The sequence below is a fragment of the Aptenodytes patagonicus genome, chromosome 7 (genome assembly GCF_965638725.1).
Source record: "Aptenodytes patagonicus chromosome 7, bAptPat1.pri.cur, whole genome shotgun sequence".
NCBI lineage: Eukaryota > Metazoa > Chordata > Aves > Sphenisciformes > Spheniscidae > Aptenodytes > Aptenodytes patagonicus.
Window position 1 is genome coordinate 3,669,686 of NC_134955.1, and position 17,914 is coordinate 3,687,599.

The window sequence follows — 17,914 nt, forward strand, 5'->3', positions numbered from 1 at the left end:
CCTTGAGCTGCTGTTGTGGTCCTGCTCCCTCCAGGAGATTGATAGAGGAAAAAGAAGAAAACAAGCAGGGGCGGGGGGTGGTGGTGAAGAAACAGAATCAGTTTAGAAAACTGCCCTGGAGAACCCTGCCAGGTGAAGGCCTGTGGGTTTTTATTCTGCGCACACTTCTGGGAATGAAGCACTTTATCTGAGAGAAACAAAACACATATTTTCACACCAATGACGTCATTGCAGATGTGATACTTCAAGTTCACTTATTTCTGAAACAAACTAATACTTTCTATTTGGCTAGACTGTTTGTGATGGCAAACCAGTAACACATTTAACAGTTGTGAAACTGTGTGTTCAGCTTTGGTGGCACATGTGTACTTGTACTTGGAGACCCCGTGAGAAGTTCATGTTATGCAAGGAAACGACAAGAGGAGACTTATGTGCATGAAGGCTGTTGGAGACTCTGATACTGATCACCCGCCCACCATGGCAGCCGTGGGCATGAGCCCTGGGTGCAGTCTTGCAGATGGTAGAGGGAGCATGAGCTGGTGCAGCTCCGCACAGGCTTCACGTGTGATGGTGGGGAAGCAAAATAAACAAAATGCCAAGCCAGGAAGCAGGCTACTATCATCCTCAGTGGGTATCGTGACTTTGCAAGAGCCAGTGCAGTAGAAACCAGCATTACGTTTCAGGAACTTGGCTCAACTCTCCAATCCCGTTGTATTTGAGCTATTGTTCAACCTCGGTGCTAGCGAAAAGCAGCATTTTGGCATTTTGGTGCTAGCGAAAAGCAGCATAGTGTGGCCAGCAGGAGTAGGGAAGTGATCGTGCCCCTGTACTCGGCCCTGGTGAGGCCGCACCTCGAATACTGTGTTCAGTTTTGGGCCCCTCACTACAAGAAGGACGTCGAGGTGCTGGAGTGTGTCCAGAGAAGGGCAACGAGGCTGGTGAGGGGTCTGGAGAACAAATCTGATGAGGAGCGGCTGAGGGAACTGGGGTTGTTTAGCCTGGAGAAAAGGAGGCTGAGGGGAGACCTCATCGCTCTCTACAACCACCTGAAAGGAGGTTGTAGCGAGGTGGGGGTCGGTCTCTTCTCCCAAGTAACAAGTGACAAGACGAGAGGAAACGGCCTCAAGTTGTGCCAGGGGAGGTTTAGATTGGATGTGAGGAAAAATGTCTTTACTGAAAGAGTGGTGAAACATTGGACCAGGCTGCCCAGGGAAGTGGTGGAGTCCCCATCCCTGGAGGTATTTAAAAGACGTGTAGATGAGGCACTTAGGGACATGGTTTAGTGGGCATGGTGGTGTTGGGTTGACGGTTGGACTCAATGATCTTAGAGGTCTTTTCCAACCTCAATGATTCTATGATTCTATTCTATGATTCTATGATTTTCAATTAATTGTACATTTCAGAGAGGAAGGATGGCCAGTTTTCTTGCTCCTGCAAAGATATAAACCTGCCCAATGTTCCAGGAATATCAGGGCTCTGTGAGATCTCTTCCTCCTTTTTGCTTTCAACAGAAATATTCAATGTTAAGCTAGGTCTTTCCCTTTTTGAATAGTTTTGTGCAAACTTTTGCAGAGCTTCAGCGCAGTTATGAGAGGGGAAATGGTTTTGGGCCAGCTGAATTAATTGCAAATTGATTTAATGGGTCCAATTACTGAATTTGAGTAACCAAGATTTTAAATAACTGAGATACTTTTCAATGTAAGCAATAAATACCAGGGATAAAACTGTATTCTAGGAAACAGAGACTATGACTGAGCTTTGGATAATCAAGATTCTAGTTTGTATCATGTGTACTTTGGCAGCAGCTGATTCCTGTAGGAATAAAAAAGTAGGAACATGTGCAAACTGCAGTATGACACTACCGCTGTGACCTCGTCAACAACTTCAAGGTCATCGTTAGGAGAGTCTTCAGCTTTTTTTTGCTTGGTTGCATGTGGGTTGTTAAGATTTATTACAATCATTGCAAGAGAACACCTGCTAAATGTCAAAAGATTCCTGGGAAACTTCAAGTGTTTTGCTAAGGCGAAACTACACCTTTTACACAGATTTCAGGAATCCAGCTCGATGGAACAGTCTAGTCTTCATTGATTTGTTCATGCTCTAAAGCAGAAGCATAACCACAAGGGATATTCAGAAGCATATTTGTCCTGCAGACAAATTTACCTGTGTCTAAAATGATCCATGTCTTGCTTCCTGGGATTCCTGATATATATCATAATCCGAGTAAGGACCAGATCCTTGGCTGGAGTCGGTTGGCATTGCTGTACTGGCTTTGGTGAAGTTGTGAGGAGTCACACCAGCTGAGCACTTAATCAGGTGACTGAGCACTGTCTAAACGTATTAGGAAAAATTAAATTTGACTTGTGAAATTTATACTAAACAAACATGGAGAAATATCTTAACTTTCAAATTTCTAGAGGTTTTTCCTGAAATTTGCCACGCGTCTGCTTTGGCTGTGTTGCAGTGTTCCTCCCCTATATCACCATTTTATTTTCAGCTCAGTGATTCTCTTTTCCTTTTTTTCTTTGAGCGATGAAACTCTGTCTGCTTTTCAGGACTAATATACGGCCCCTGAGTGAAGGCAAGGCTGTGATTCAAATCAAGAGTTCTGTTGACATTATAATCCTTAGGAGCACAGCTGGAGCATTTCATGAACGGTAGCAAAGACCCTCCATTGATTTACTGCCTTGGTATTCAATCAGGAGTCCATGTTCTGTGTCGTTAGCTGCAACATACAAAAAATAACTCAGTGAACTTCTAATTAAGGCATTTAGCTTCTTGCCTATCTTGTAAGAAAAGATTTGTGCTATATATGAGATGATGCTGCTTTTATGGATTCTCCCCTATTTTTATAGCAGGAGGGCTTCAGGCCCTAAGAAGGTCCTGTGGGCTATAAACGGGATATACACCAAAGTTGCTCTCTGACCCTTCCAAGCAGAAGACTAAGCAGCGCGGGATGGCAGGAATTTTCATGCGTCTCCCCCAAGCTCTGCACCTTTTCTTTTTGTTCCAGTTCTATGTAAACCTTTCCTAGCCATAATCATCCCTCAAGCACACACACACAAAAAAATCATTCCAGTTTTCACGAGAGCTGCAAAGGGGCCACAGCTCTGCTTCTGGGCAGCAAGTAAACCCTTCCCTTTCTGCAGTGCCAGTCCCCAGCCACAGCATGCACGAGAGCAATTTCGAAGCCGTGCTCTTTCTCGTCTCACCCCTCGTTCCCAGGGAGAGAGCGACTGCGCTGCCAGCCCCCACTGACCTGAAGATGAGAGTTCCCTAGATTGTTTCCAGCTTGCACTGCTAGCCCTGCTGAACGAATAGCACTTACAGTATTTTTGGGGCGGTGACTCACAAGAAAGTCATGAATGCCCCCTTAAGAGGCTGTCGAAAGCCCCCTGGTAAGAAGTGTTTTGTTTTTCCTGTTTTCGTTGTCCAGGCTGCCTGTGGATATTTCCACAAGTCTCCAACACATTTTTCTCAGTTCATTGTCCATGCAGCGAGCTGTACCCTAAAAGGCAACAGAGCAGAGATGCAGACCCTAATCTAACACCATCCCTGATTATCACCCCCCTATAGTAATAACCAGAACATGCAGCCCTTCTAGTCATCGCAGAGGGTACCAAAGTGCCAGCCAGGACCAAAGCCACTGATGCTCCTGAATGCCTTTCACTTGCTTACCTGCCTGCTAATTTCAATGTATTTCAGGCAGCTAAACACCATGGAAATTCAAGGGTTTAGGGATAAAGGTGTCTTGGCAGATCTGGTATCAAGTGTGTCAGTCATATTTTTTTACCTTCAGAAAGTGCTTCAGAAACTTCATTGATCCTCTCAAAAATAACACGAAGTAGTCAGGGATTGTTATCACCGATACTTATATCTCTAAGAGTTATGAGGTTTAATGACTTGATCAAGACCAAAGAAAAGCTGGTGTTGAAGCATGGTCTGGATTCAAAAAAGGGCTCAGAACAGCCGTAAGATCTGGAGTTGTGAGTGTTATATTTGGACTGAAAGACAGCTGTGAAAAGGAAAAATGGCATATGTCCTTTTTTTTTTATCTGAACACGCGGCAGGAGATACAGTGCTTTAATAGAAGGTGTTGCCTGCTTACCTTCTTTTATCTCCAACATTTCTATTCTTCAGGTGCCTTCACTGTGGTTCCTAGGAGTGCCCTAGTAGTGTCTGGGTTTCCAACCTTCCTTCTCTTACTGAGCCAGAGCTTCAGCTGGTCGGAGCTGTGCGAAAGCCACCCTGTGCTGGGAAGACGGTAGTCAAGACCCGCCCTGATACCTGTTGGTACATCTAGAGCTTAGTGACACAAAGCTTACTGAATAATTCTTCACAGGGCCCATCACCATTTTATTTGACCTACATCGTTAGGGCTGGGTTCTCCAAGAGGTGTATCATGGCAATATGACAACACTATGAAATCGTAAGGCTGGCTCTCAGCTCAGCAGCAATCCCTCCATCAAGGTGATCCCCACCATAAAGATCCCATCATCTTCTCAAAAGCAGGCCATTAGAAACACTAAATAATTCAAAGGAAAGCTCAAGCCAAAACTTTTGAGCCTGGAAATCTCACAGGGTGGACCAGAGCAGACCTCTCCTGAATCACTTTCAGCTTTACGGGTTGATGAAACAGGTCTGAACCCTGTGAAATGTGCAACCGTGGGGGCCAGCCTCTCATGCCAGAGTTACCCTGCAAGTGGATTAACTGCTGCTTCCCAGGGTGACCCCACGTCCTGGGAAAAGCTGGAAAAGTGTCTGGAGATACTGGGCAGGACCGTAAGAACAAAATTCTGTGTGTTCATGGGCTTTTTGGAATAATTTTATCCCCTGTCAATTTGCTGTGAACAATTGGGTAGAGAGACTGGCTAAGAACAGAAAGGCTGGATCGCCGCCTCCGTTATTTCAGGGTGCAGTATCTGCTGCAATGGGGTCCCGATATTTTAGCGAGCCTTTGGGGTATAATAAAAGCAAGCAGAATAATAGGTGATTTATGGCAGTTGGTTTATTGCTGATCTATAGTTGCGGCAGAGGCATTCACTGAAAACCTCTCTCAAGAATTGTTCAGTATATTCCTTTTGAAAATATTTAGCTGTGATTTCTCTCTCTGTCATGAAGAGGAAGACCTGTTACAATATCTCACTTTCAGAACAACAAAAAGCTTTCTAGTCCATGTATGGTTAAAGACTAAGTGCAAGTCCTGCAGGAGTTGAATAACAGCATGTAAATAAACCAGCCATGAAATATTTCTATTATTGCTACTTTAAAAGTATTTCTTAATGTTATTCTTGTCAAACAAATAAAATATTCCATAGTATTCTTTTCTCTTGGAGCCCCTGATTCTAACAGTGAAAATCAGTGGAAAAAACCCACCCCACTGATTTAAACAGTGCAGGATCTGCATTAGTAAAATAATGTCATGTAAAATAATGAGAGCGTAAGGTTTATGACTGCTTATTTGGTGGGGCTGGGGTTATCCAATGGGAGAAATACTACCAAAGTCCAGCGAGATATGGTTACCAGGCAGGAATCCCAGGAGATTCTGTTACCACGCAGGAATCCCATGAGACAGTATTATCAAGAAGGAATCTGTAGTATTCAGTTCACCACAAGGCAGTAATATTAGATTTTTAGAATTAAATCCTGTGGTATCTTGTTTTATAAGAGTTGGCACAGGAGGAACAGAGAAAAATGCAATGGAAGAAAGATATCTCCCTGGAACTGAGCTGGAAGCCCTAATCGTTACACCGATTCTAGCAGAAATAAAATGTCACAAATTTTCCTCAAGATCCTGAGATATTTTTACTAAACGTGGTACCAATCGCTTATTAGGGAAATAATTTTTTATGTCTTTTTTTTTTTTTAATTACAAAATACAGATTTGATCCCTAAAATGCCATGGCACGAATACTATTGTGACTGGTTTTGATTGGCGTAAACAACTTTTAGATTTTTTTATTTATAATGGGTTTTCCTTTTATCACGAGTAGTACTACTTTATAAGTGTTCAATATGGCTGTTTTACATCGGCACTACCCAAGCTAATGGGCTGTTCAGATCAGTGCCTTACACTGCACGTTTGTGTGATACCTCACACAATGACGTCTGCAGCATTTGAACAATGCAGGCATGTAAGAGAATTAATAAAACAATATTTGTTTTCCTCTGTAACGCTGGCATATTTGGCAAGAAGTGACTGGACATTTGTTTTAAGAAGACCTAACTTAATTTCAGCCTCTCTCTGGAGATTGGCCACCACACCTGTAAGTTTTGAGAGCCTTTTGCCAGCGATGGAGAGCGTTCTCAGAAAGCTGCCACCAACCTGCCCAAAGGAGGAAACTAAGGCTTGCTATTTCCATTCGGTCACAGCAGCTAAGTCTGAATGCTCATCATCTTCTCTTAAATGCAGCATTTTGCATGCCTGTATCAGGGTACACCTTTATCAGTATTTAATCAGATAAACTCTGACCAAGGACAAAGTCCCCTTGACATGAAAAGAGTTTAGTGTGAAAGGACAGATAAATTTTGTGATTAGCCTGAATAAAGGCTGAGTATGCGTTAAATTAGGACCTAATACCAGGTTCCAAGTGTACTTTTAATTCATCAGTATTTCTAAATAGATCCTTTCAGAGACATATCTCTAAAGCTGTGCTTTGGAAGGTGAGTGACAGATGCAGTATGTCACAAACTCACATGGCCCCACACCTCCACACCACCAGAGTCAGAAACCTGTCGGAACGGCTCGTCTCTCAAAAGTTTATCGTATTGAAGAGGGAGGCAGGAAAACTCAGGACGTTAGGTGAGAAGCTAGAAGTGAGAGTGGAAACCTGTTGAAAAGAGCATTGGTAATCTATGCTGGGAAATTTAAAAGATGGATCAACAGGGGTGCCAAGCACAGCCGCAAGGATCAAGACCGAAAGCCATCGAAGAGGGTGCAGTGGCCCCACAGATGTCATCGCTCCTTGGATCCAGCCCTCAGTGTGACACACGGATGGCCGTCCCAAAGCATCGCATCCTCCTGGCTGCGCTGACAACAAAGGTGTCACCCATGGGACAGCACCAGGTATTCCCTGTGCTCTTCAAAGCTGCGGAAGGACTTGTCCCTGGTATTCGGATGTGATTACAGCAAGCTGAAGAAAAAGAAAAGGAGGTGGCAGGAAGGAATATAAAACTCAAGAGGCATTAGCCTGTTTGCTGTGTTTGAGAATACATTTGCTTGAGTGCCTGTGAACAAGAAAGCAGGCACAGCTGAATAGTGGGCTTAAGGAAACTCAGTTTAGCTTCAGAAGAGGGTGTACATACACTGATCAGATCTTAACCCTAAAAGACATAATCAAACAATAGTGTGAGCATGGAAGACTTCTGAATGTGCTAAGTGGACCATTAGAAAACACAACACCTATAGTGGGGATATTGGTGACACAGAGGTACTAGGAAGATTACAAAGAGAGATTACTGGTAATGACAGATGGAAAAGTTACTGAACCCAACATTGGAGAGATGCAAATCACAACCACAGTGCTTTTGTGATAAGGATTTCAACTGGGTAGGTAATGGTTTGGGACCATTAGTTCACATACCGTGGCTTTACCCAACAGCCCTCAGATGCTAATGGCTTGCAGCCCTGGTGACAACAGGGTTGCATCACCCCAGCTGTCCTGGGGCAGCCGAATCACCAGGGTCTTTGTGAGCACCTGAGGACTCCTCACCCCACACACCTCTGATGAACTTTTTGCTCAGTGCATGACACGTACCTCTGTGCAGAAGGCTGTGAAAATTTTAAGGGGAACATAATATGTGAGTGAAGCCCGCAGTGAAATTCATTCTCTATGCACAGTGACCAATTTCACATGTCGCTACAAGAAGGAAAAAAAGTCAAATGACTGTACCACCTTGGAAGAATTAACAACATCAGTATGTTCAACACCAAGCTGAAAGCCAGGCCGATACTTTGTGGATCTCTCGAGACTGACAATCTGTCAGGGAAATCTCCTCATCTATAAGAAACCATTGACATTTCACAAAGTTTGTCTCGTCCTGCTTAGTTAAATGCCTTTTTCTTAATATAATGTGCTTCTAAAAGCTTTTTCTCTTGTATTGCAAAGAAATCATTCTCATCTTCACTTGTTTCCCCAGAGCCTTTCACAAATACCTTCTGCGTTGTCCATCTCACCAGCAGCATCTCCTGTGCTTACCTGCACGAATGAGTATGCAGTGTGTATTTTCAAAAATTTTACTTAGGAGCCACTTGTTTCAGTGAGAGAGTGGTGTTTTTGCAGAGTGACTTGATGGAGTCAAGTGGAGCTGCAAAGCAGCCTAGGCGGCAGGTCACAGGATTGAGACTTGGAGCAGAAATCTGGTCGTGAATTTGGTTTGGGATTTATTGCTCAGCAACTTGGAGCACAGCTGGTCAACAGCTGGCTCTCTAGCCAAAACACAGTGGCAAACAGAGAAAAATTGTCATGGTAACAGCGTTACAGCACATATTGCAATGGCACTCTGGTCTACTAAGGGAATTCCTAAGTGGTACCACAGTAAAAATTATGACTAATAATAACCAGTAATAGTAACGATTGCTACTACTAATAATAGCAATAATTATATTTATACTATAACAACAGTGAGATATATTTGGCTAGTATTTGGTGATTCCAAATTGCTGTTTAAACATGTCTGGCAGATTTCTTATAAGCTCTCTGCTGAGGTATTGCAGGTCCTCCAGCAGTATAGGGTTAGTCCACGAGCAAAGGCATTCTGTACGTTCCCCTCTGCAGCTGAGGTCTTTCCCTTATCCCTAATCATCACAGAAGCTTCAATAATGCGTAATAACATGCAACTTTGTCATAAATGAGTATGGTGTTGGCGATGGCAGTGCTGAAGCCCGCAAAGGAGCAGCAATAGTACCACAGCAGGGCGTTGGGTACAAACCGTTGCAGCCCCAAAAGGGAAGGGTTCCTGAAGCCACTTTGCCCACGTCATCAAATCACGATCGGATGTATTTAGGAGCTAACTCTGCAGCCTGTGTTCATGTTGAGTTGAAAGCACCATGAAGCATGAGAATGGGTTGCAAACCACCCCTCGGGCTCGGTAACAAATAATGGCAATTTGCCACCGTTAAATAAACAACTACAACAGTGTACAAGGTTTGTTCCCACGATTCTGAATTATGATTGCACTTGCACCAACGCTGCTACAGGAGGGAGTTTTGGGGTAGCGTTTTTATTTACGCTCCATAATTTTCCTGCTGCAATTTAGATAAATTACTGTGGTGATGGGGGTGAGGGGTGGGGGGAGAAACTTTCTAAGCTCTATAAAAATCTAATGTAGAACAACATTTGCCAGCACAATTCTTCTCCCTCCTCTCCTTCGTCCTCCCAGCTCCCCAGGTAAACCCCTTCCACAGCAGTGTGAGAAAGAGCAGGGCAGTTTTAGAGGGAAAGGAAAAGAGGAGATCTGACTGCAGGTGTAACACATCCCCCAACCGCAATACGTTTGTTATGGATGATATTGCTTCCCTCTTCAAATACGAATAGCAAAAACTGTCACTAACACCGAAAATAACATTCTTATTAAATTGTTTTGGCAGCGGTTCAGTGGGGACGTCCAGGCAAGCAAACAGGGTAGCTTTGAGATCTCCCTGGCTCTCGCCCCCTCCGATGCCTTCCCGTTCCCCAGACAGTGGGATTTTTACTGGGGCCACAGTCTAGTACTCCACGAAAAAGGCTACTGAGCCAGGCTTTCCATCTACCCTCTTAGCGTAGGGCAGAGTCAGCACCAACAAACACCCGCCTTCCCGGGGCTCCCTCGATTGACAGGATCTTCAGGACTGGTCCGATCTCTCCAAGGGTGGCTCTGGTTCGACACGGTGCTCTAGTCCTGCCATAATGTCTTGACCAGCTTCAGCTCCCCTCCTTCTGCAGCCGTTCTTCTTGTGTGGGACAAGACATGACCTGCCCCATCCTCTTCTTGAAGCCAATACACCAATAGAGAGGTACCGTTCATCCAGGTTGCTATGCCGGTGTTGGCCAATAAAGGCCAAATGCAAATGACCTGACTGCAGTAATTTGTAATTACAGCATGTAGAAACACTATTGAAAACTAGCAGCCGCCTGGGCATTTTGGAATACAAGTCAGTCAGCAGCTTATTGCGTTTGCTCTTTTGTCCTGTTTGTGGTTGATTGTAACTGAAGCCTTAGACTGATTTTTTGGGTCAGAAAAATAATAATTGGAATGGTTATATGTACAGTGTTGTAGACAATAGGAATGGCATTTTACCATAAGGACAAGTATCATCATTATATTCCTTTGTCTTCCAATCCAAGAAGCACTCATAAAGACTCCAATGCCTTTTATTTTTCTGAGTTCCTGCATTTGAACTTCAAGTGACAAGTAGCCTCCTAGTATGCTGGTCCAACAACTCTCAGGAATATAAATTTACGAATTAAGAAGTGGAAGGAGGGGGGAGAAGAACACAGATTAATTTTGAAAGGATTTTTTTTAATGACAGAATCCTTTTTCACCCAAATACTGGTACCCAAATTTAGGTTTTTATCCTCTGAAATAAATGGCTATTCTGAAAACTCCAGGTAATTTTATAATACCTCATTCCGGCATTAAGATGTTTCATTAAGGTAGCCAAAAATGTTTGCTTCGCAGTTCCAGAGCAATGCTAAATGGCCATGGATGTACTGAAACCAGCCCCTCTGATTTTGCCTGGTTCTTTTCATGCTGGAATAAATTGCATGCAGCTTGTCCTATGTGGGTCGACAGGAGGTCTGCTCCTTTTGTGGTGAAGGGCGTGCTTCAGTGGTTATTATAAGACTGTAAGACTTTGGGGTTCGCAGGGCTTTTTCTGGCCATGTCTCTGACTGAGTGAAATATTTTGTGACTGTATATAGCACGTGGCAAATAGCATAGCAGTGACTGCACAGCACTGTCTGAATTCCCTGGGCAGGGAGTTTTCCCTTCGTTATGTATCGTTCCCATCCCACCGTCCTGATTCCAACAGCTCGCGTGCACATCCTCCATTCCCATTCATATCAATAATAATGTACATGGAGATTCATATCAAAATAATCATTCTGAATGGGTGTGCTCTGAACATAAAACCAGTATCTCTGGTAGGGATCGGACTTTCTGTAGGCTCAGCTTCTCTTGTTCTATCCCATTATCTCAGGAGGTTACCTGGAAATGAGTGAGAAGAGAGTTTAGCTCAGTGTCTTTCATGCAATAATTTGCCCATTATTCCAGTTGGGTAGTAGCAAAGTGAAAACGTTGGAGATGTGGGACGTGTTCTGCTTGCATGTGACAGCTAACAGGTTTTAGATGACCACACTACTACACTCAATGTTTGCAGGACATACATATTGGCTTAGTTCCAAGTGGCTTCCAATCCACTGATGGAGGGAATCATGGGTTAGTCCTGGGAAACTATTAAGAATACCGAAGTCTTCCTTCTGTTGATGTCTGCCTGGTTTAAGACTGTTTTCTTCCCAAAACAATCTTTAAAATGGTTATTTCAAGTTTGCATTTAACTCATTCCACATCTTAAAAACAAAAAGCAGACTTAAGCCAGGTAAGTATCTAAGCTAATTTCCTGGGGATCTCTTCCCGCAGAGCACATTAGCAGTATGGAAACTGTACAGTCTCTTGGTCCAAATATAAACATAGAAATAGAAGAAAAATCATAAACTGAATGCTCATTGCTGAGAGCTAAGGAGACCGTGTGGCTGCATTGAACAAACTGACTTAGAGTCCAGTCCTGTTCCTTCTTTCATCTGCAGGAGCAAAAGTAGACCCTGTGAGAAATGTACTCTTAGAGCAGTACCAGGAATCGTCCAAAAGGAGATAAGCAGTCTCTCTCTTTTTCTTTTGCTTGTTTATTTTTTAACCCGCACGTATTAGTTCCTGTAATGCTGATGTTACTGAAGCTCTCGTAGCTTTATTAGTGAAGTGAGAAAGATGGAGGGGAAACAGAGGTAATACTAAAATGGTTGACTAGAACGAAGTTGCTCTAAGCCTTGAATGGCAAGAGAAATTAAATTATTAAGTCAAAAATCAAGCAATGCAGTATGCCATCTCTGCAGGTTTCTTGGTGTCAAGGGGGTTTTTCTGGCCAAGGATCATTCATCCAAAACTTATTTACTTATATCTTGTGTGATCCAAACTTGGAGTGAGAACTGGCTCCCATTGTAATCTATAAGGCCTGTTATTAAACAGCATAATGAGAGTGAATAATGAATGTGCCAAAACCTAAGACAAATCTTCTAGACATGTCTGATGACAGATGACTGACGCGTCTGTTGACAGATAACCTGTTTTACACACTTCCGCAATATGCTTCTTAGCTATATATCTGGCTTCTTAGCTTTTCTTTCCAAACGCCTTGAAGGGAAAGGAATTACATTTTACCTAATACATCGCTGCTGTCACTACCTTCAAGCAACACAGAATTTGATGAGTAACCTCCATGCTGGCTGGTCTTCAAGCTCTAGAGCTGTTACCTGTGTATACTTCGTGGCTTGCAGTTTACTTTTCAAAAACTCACCCAGCAAACCGTACAGTTGTCTCTGGCTGACTTCATCCGGAGTAATGTAGTGCTGAACCGGGTACTTGTCTGGGCGAGCTGCCTGTTAAACTGTTTGTATAACCGTTTTCAGGGCCTTTTGTGTGCCAGAGTGCAAGATAAAGTTTTTGCCATTGCCAACACCACTGATGCTTATTAGGAAAGAAGAGTATTTGGAGAGATTGCAGGATGTCTGTGTTCCTGCCCCTACCCCACGCAGCCCATAAGGTGCAGAGCTTGTCCAAAATCAAAGAAGCCCAGCTGCGTCTCCTGGTGCAGGTGAGTGCTGTGGTCCTGCTGGACCCATGCAGCTGTCCTGTCCTTGGGGGTGAAAGTCAACATCGTAGGTTCTCTGCATGCTGGGAAAGCAACTTGCCTAGACCAGGCTTTGAGAACCTCTACCACAGTAGTTCATCAACCCCGACAGATCACACACGTCTTCCACAACCTCTCTGGTCTTGATTCCCCCTCTGCCACCCCAGACGTGTGTGAAGGCATCTCATCTGACGGCAGCATAGCTGCCCCGCACTGCCACAGCGAGTAATGGGCTGGGAAGGAGGATAGCAACACCCAGCTCACGGAGGTATTCTGAGGATACGGCCACTACCTCCTCAGAGGACTCAGACCTTGCAGTGAGGAGCACCGTGAAAAGTCCGAGAGTAAATAAGGGAAAGAGACATCCATTTATTTCACGGTTGTGACACTAACGGTCAACTGGAAAAGCTAGTCTCCTACATGCTCGGAGAGGTTATGAGTTGTACAGCTATGTCCATATATGTTCTGACAGATTTTAAGTGGTGCTTTGCTGGGAAGTTTTAAAATTCAGCAATACACGTCATTTGCTTACAACAGCCAGTTTTCTTCACATTAGCCACCGGTAAAAAATGATTCATACGAGAGAGGCCACATGTTGAACAGACTCGTGTAAACCAATTATGCTACACTCAAAGTCAGCTAAAACATTCTCACACAAAAAGTTAACTTAAGCTACTATTTCCCACAATAATAATAATAAAAATAAGCTTAACAAACACTTACCCTGATTCTCAAAACTCATTTTCTATTATGTTTCCTTCTACCAGTTTTGTTTGGCAGAGTGTCAAGTAATGTATCAGCAAAAGTATGTGTGCCATAATCTGACAAAAGGAAAAAAATGTATATTTTTAGTTTTAAAGTGTTTATAATTTCGGTAGGTAAAAAGAATACAGGACAAGGAAGAACAAAATAGCATATGCAGAAATGTCAGCAATGAATATGAAAGTATAAGCATGTGAGTTTTAGCGTAATAATGAGCCTGGCTGGGAACTAAATTTCCTAAAAAAGACCTACATTAACAACCGGAGCCTTCAGAACGTATTTCTCCACTTAAGTTCTTAGCAGACTTCTCCTCCAAACTTTGGTTCAAACTTCACGGGGATGAGGACTGTGAGGCTATGACAAGACCCCAAGACATGATTGCCCTCAAAAATGTTCTGGCTTGACTGATGACTTCCCAGGACATGTCCATTGCCCCATCCCACTGAGTCCTGCTCTTCAATAATACAAACTCCAATGATACTCCTGAGGAGTCCTCAGATCCTCCATCTTCTCCACTCGTCCCACCACCCCACAGAAAAGCATCTCAGGCTTCAGGAACTGACACTAATCACAACATCAGAGAGAAATCCCACTTCAGGCTGCTAAGAGTTCCTCCCTTAACTGGTTCTCATGACATCGCTCCCCAAAGCTCATTTTCATGCCAGCCATAGTTCATACGTTCAAGTAACCAGTGACACCATAAAGATGACTGCAGAAGATCCACCAGGTAGGACACATCCTTCAGCCCTGCAGTTAAGGTCTGGGTGTTGTTTAGTCATCCTTTACCATGAATGTAACTTCTATGAAGGGCATTTGTTTCTGTAAGCCTGTCATCTTGTCCTGAGGACGGAGAAGAGAGTAGAACAGCTACAGAAAAAGGGAGAGGGTAGTGGACAACAGGAAGCACGTGTAGCAAAAAGAGCTGATAACAGAGCAAAAGCCAATGGAGCAAAGAAAATTGCTGGAAATACGGAGCAGTAGTGACAGTAGGTTGGGAATTTTTGCTGTGGGGAATGCATAGTGAAAGAAAAGCATGGAGCAAAGCTGCAGCCTGCAGAAACAAGGTGAGAAGCAGAGGGTATAAAACATTGTCCAGACGTGTTTCTTCACCTGAGAGCTGTTCATACGTCAGTCAGTGACAAGGACCAGCAGGACAAGGAAGTAGCTTGTCATGACCATGTCAGGTTACTTGGCTAAGAACAGCCTCGGGTCTCCCAGAGGGTCGCTACCACCACACTACCACCTCACACCTTTGAGCTGATGTTGCAGGAACAACAGCTCAAAAGCAATAAAGCAAACAAATCAAGCACAGAAGCTGAGAAAAATGCTGCTAAGACACTGAATGTAGTTCACAGAAAGTCAAGTGTCTGTGGCTTGATCTTCCAGTTGGAGCTCCTGGATGCCCATCCCTGCAGCAGCGGGTGTATATGAGCAGCACGGTCACAAGCTGGAAGCGTGAACTGCAACATCTAAGCCACGGAAGACCTACAGGAGCCACACAGATGGATGCAGTCGTGTCCTCTCTGATCTCTGCTTTATACAGAGATACACAGAAGTGTACGACTGCGCAAGCTTAACAGCAGCAGAGGGAGTAGCTGTTGAAAAAGTCCATACCCATCACTAGCAAAGTGATGTTCAGCCCTCTCACTGGATCAATCCAAATACACTGGAGAGAGGTTATTGGTGCCTTTGTTAGCTGCCCAGTATTGTAGCTGCCTGCTGCTATACTCCACTGCCCTTTTCCAATATATAACACTACAACATCACTCGAGATAATAAGGTTTTGATCATGGCAAGACGCTCACAACAGCAAACAGCCCAGGCACACAGAGATCAAATAGACCAGCTGCAAACAGAGAAAAAAAAAAAAAGAGTGCATATGACTCGCTAGCTTGTGTGTGGGTATGCATGTTATGCAGGCAGCAGAGGCCTGGATGGCGAAGGTCTCCCAGTGACCCCGGCCATTCGGGGCTTGGGCCCCCAGCACCGCGCTGCATTCCAGCCTGCCTCCTCTCCCGGGACCACTGCCCCTGCTCACACAGAGAGGCAGCCAGACGTGAACGTGAGAAAGCTTTCTCAGGCGAGTCCCTTCTGCAGATCGCTGGGTAGTTGTCTTCCAAAATAATCATAATTAAAAGGGGCGTGCACAAAGGGGGAGTTGGGGTACGGGTTTGCTTTTTTACCATGTCTTCATAGCATGCAAACACGGTGAAAGGGATTTTTTCCTAACAATATACTTCTCCATGCCCCTTCCAGTCCAGTCCCCATCCTTCCAGATCAAAGGATCTCAGTACAATATTTGTCTTCAACAGAAAAACTCATGAGCAATATCTTTCAGGGTTATTTACATCTATTCACTAGGGTTAATAAATATGTAAATTGATTTTTAAATTGTGGACCTAGACCCCTTTAGAGATATAGACACAGAGCCAAATTCGGATGACTGCTGTGCCAGTGCAATTGCAGAATAATTTCCATAAAGGTTGTAAGGCTATTCCAGATTCCTTCTTCTTTTTCCTTTTTCTTTCAGAATACATGATATGGGGCTTGAACCTGGGTGTGGACCTGAATTCTGTGAATCCTTTCTTCTTTTTTATACTTTAAGCCTGGAGGAATTTGGAAAGCAGAGCTGTCTGAACTGTGACATCCCCATATGCTTCTTAGGGAACAGAGCCAATACAAAGATGAAGACATTTTACCTGTTTTAATATTTAAATTATTGCTGTGAAAGAGTGTATGACACAAGGCGTTAGGGGGCACACAGCAGTGGAGCATGGCACGATATGGAAGATTCAGAAAAATTAATTATGGGTTTATCTGGAGACACCCAGCTCCCCTTCACTGCGTGAAAGCTGATGGCATGTTGGAGGGTCAGTTCCTGGCTCTGCCCTGGAGAGCCTGGCTGACACAGTTTCATTGGCTTCCATAGGCAATATGCTGCTTTAATGGTTTCCTGTGACAATAATTTCCAGCTGACAATGTCTGTGTTGCAGCATAAAGACCCCGAACGTCAGCAGTTTCCACCTGTCATTTACACCTGGTGCAAACGGAAAATGCTGCAGTTCTGCTTTGCTTTCATTCCTATGGGTTTTTCACAGGTATGAACAATTAGGCGATCGGAGGGCTTTGAAGCATCAGGACTAGTGTTTCGTAGGTAGACTGTACACAAGCTCACACACACATGAATATATAAAATTTGAAAGCAAACCCAAACCTCATAGTTTTCAAACTTGTTGCTTTTCCCTCAGAAAGGTTCCCTCAGAAAGGTTCCTTGAAGCCTTTACGGAAAGAGTGCCATTTAATTCTGTAACAAGTTTAAGAATGAACTTGTAGAAGCGTCCCTTATTAATCAGTGATATTGTGACAAAGTAATTTGCTGTTCTGGGTGCTCTGTGTAATCATTTAGGACCTGATCTTGCAAACATACGGACTCAGAGCCTAACAGGGTGTTTTAGGACCCATTTCCATACGTTCCAAAGGGATGAAGGTACCACAGGCCGCTGGGCCTCCAGTGCACATCCCTAACTTCAAGTTTTAACATGCTTTCACATTCACAGGGCTAAGGCCTCAGAGTTCATGCTTTTTTGGGTCAGGGACAATCGCTGTCAGTGACAGTAAGGCCGAGCAGACCTGGCCCTCACCCATTAGCTGTGGGTTTTGGACTATACTTCTGCTGCAGGAGGGAAGCTGCCGGGTAGGTGTGTTGGCAGAAGCACCACTCCTTGGCCTTATCCTTCAGAGTGTCAATAAACTTAATCCCAAATTCATCCACTGCTGTTTGCTAACAGCAAATAATTCAGATTTTGAAGTGAGGTGGGATCACGCTGTTCTAAGGACCCTGGGGAAGGACAAGGCGTCCAGTGCAGCTCCTGCAGAGCAGGGCAGTTTCCTAACCCATGATCAGCTGGCCTTTGCCTGATGCACAGCCCTTTCCTCCAGAACTGATCCACCAGGCTTGTCAGGTGTAAGAGGTGTCTGGACGGACCTGATGCAAACAGAAACGTAATAAATGTCTGTGCATTTAACCTCAGTGGATTTACCTGCCTGTAAACCCCCGCAGAGAAAAATCTAAATTCTGCTGCCTTTAAACACACACACAGAAATTAACTTGTTTGACATTGAGACAAAACACCTAGGACTCTTTTACCTCTATAGCACCAGATTGCAATCACCCACAAAGCAGCAGCAGTCTCTTTTCCATCCTGAGAGGTGTGGTAGGAGAAAGACACACACACACACACAGGCTGTATATGCACCTCACAAGAAGAA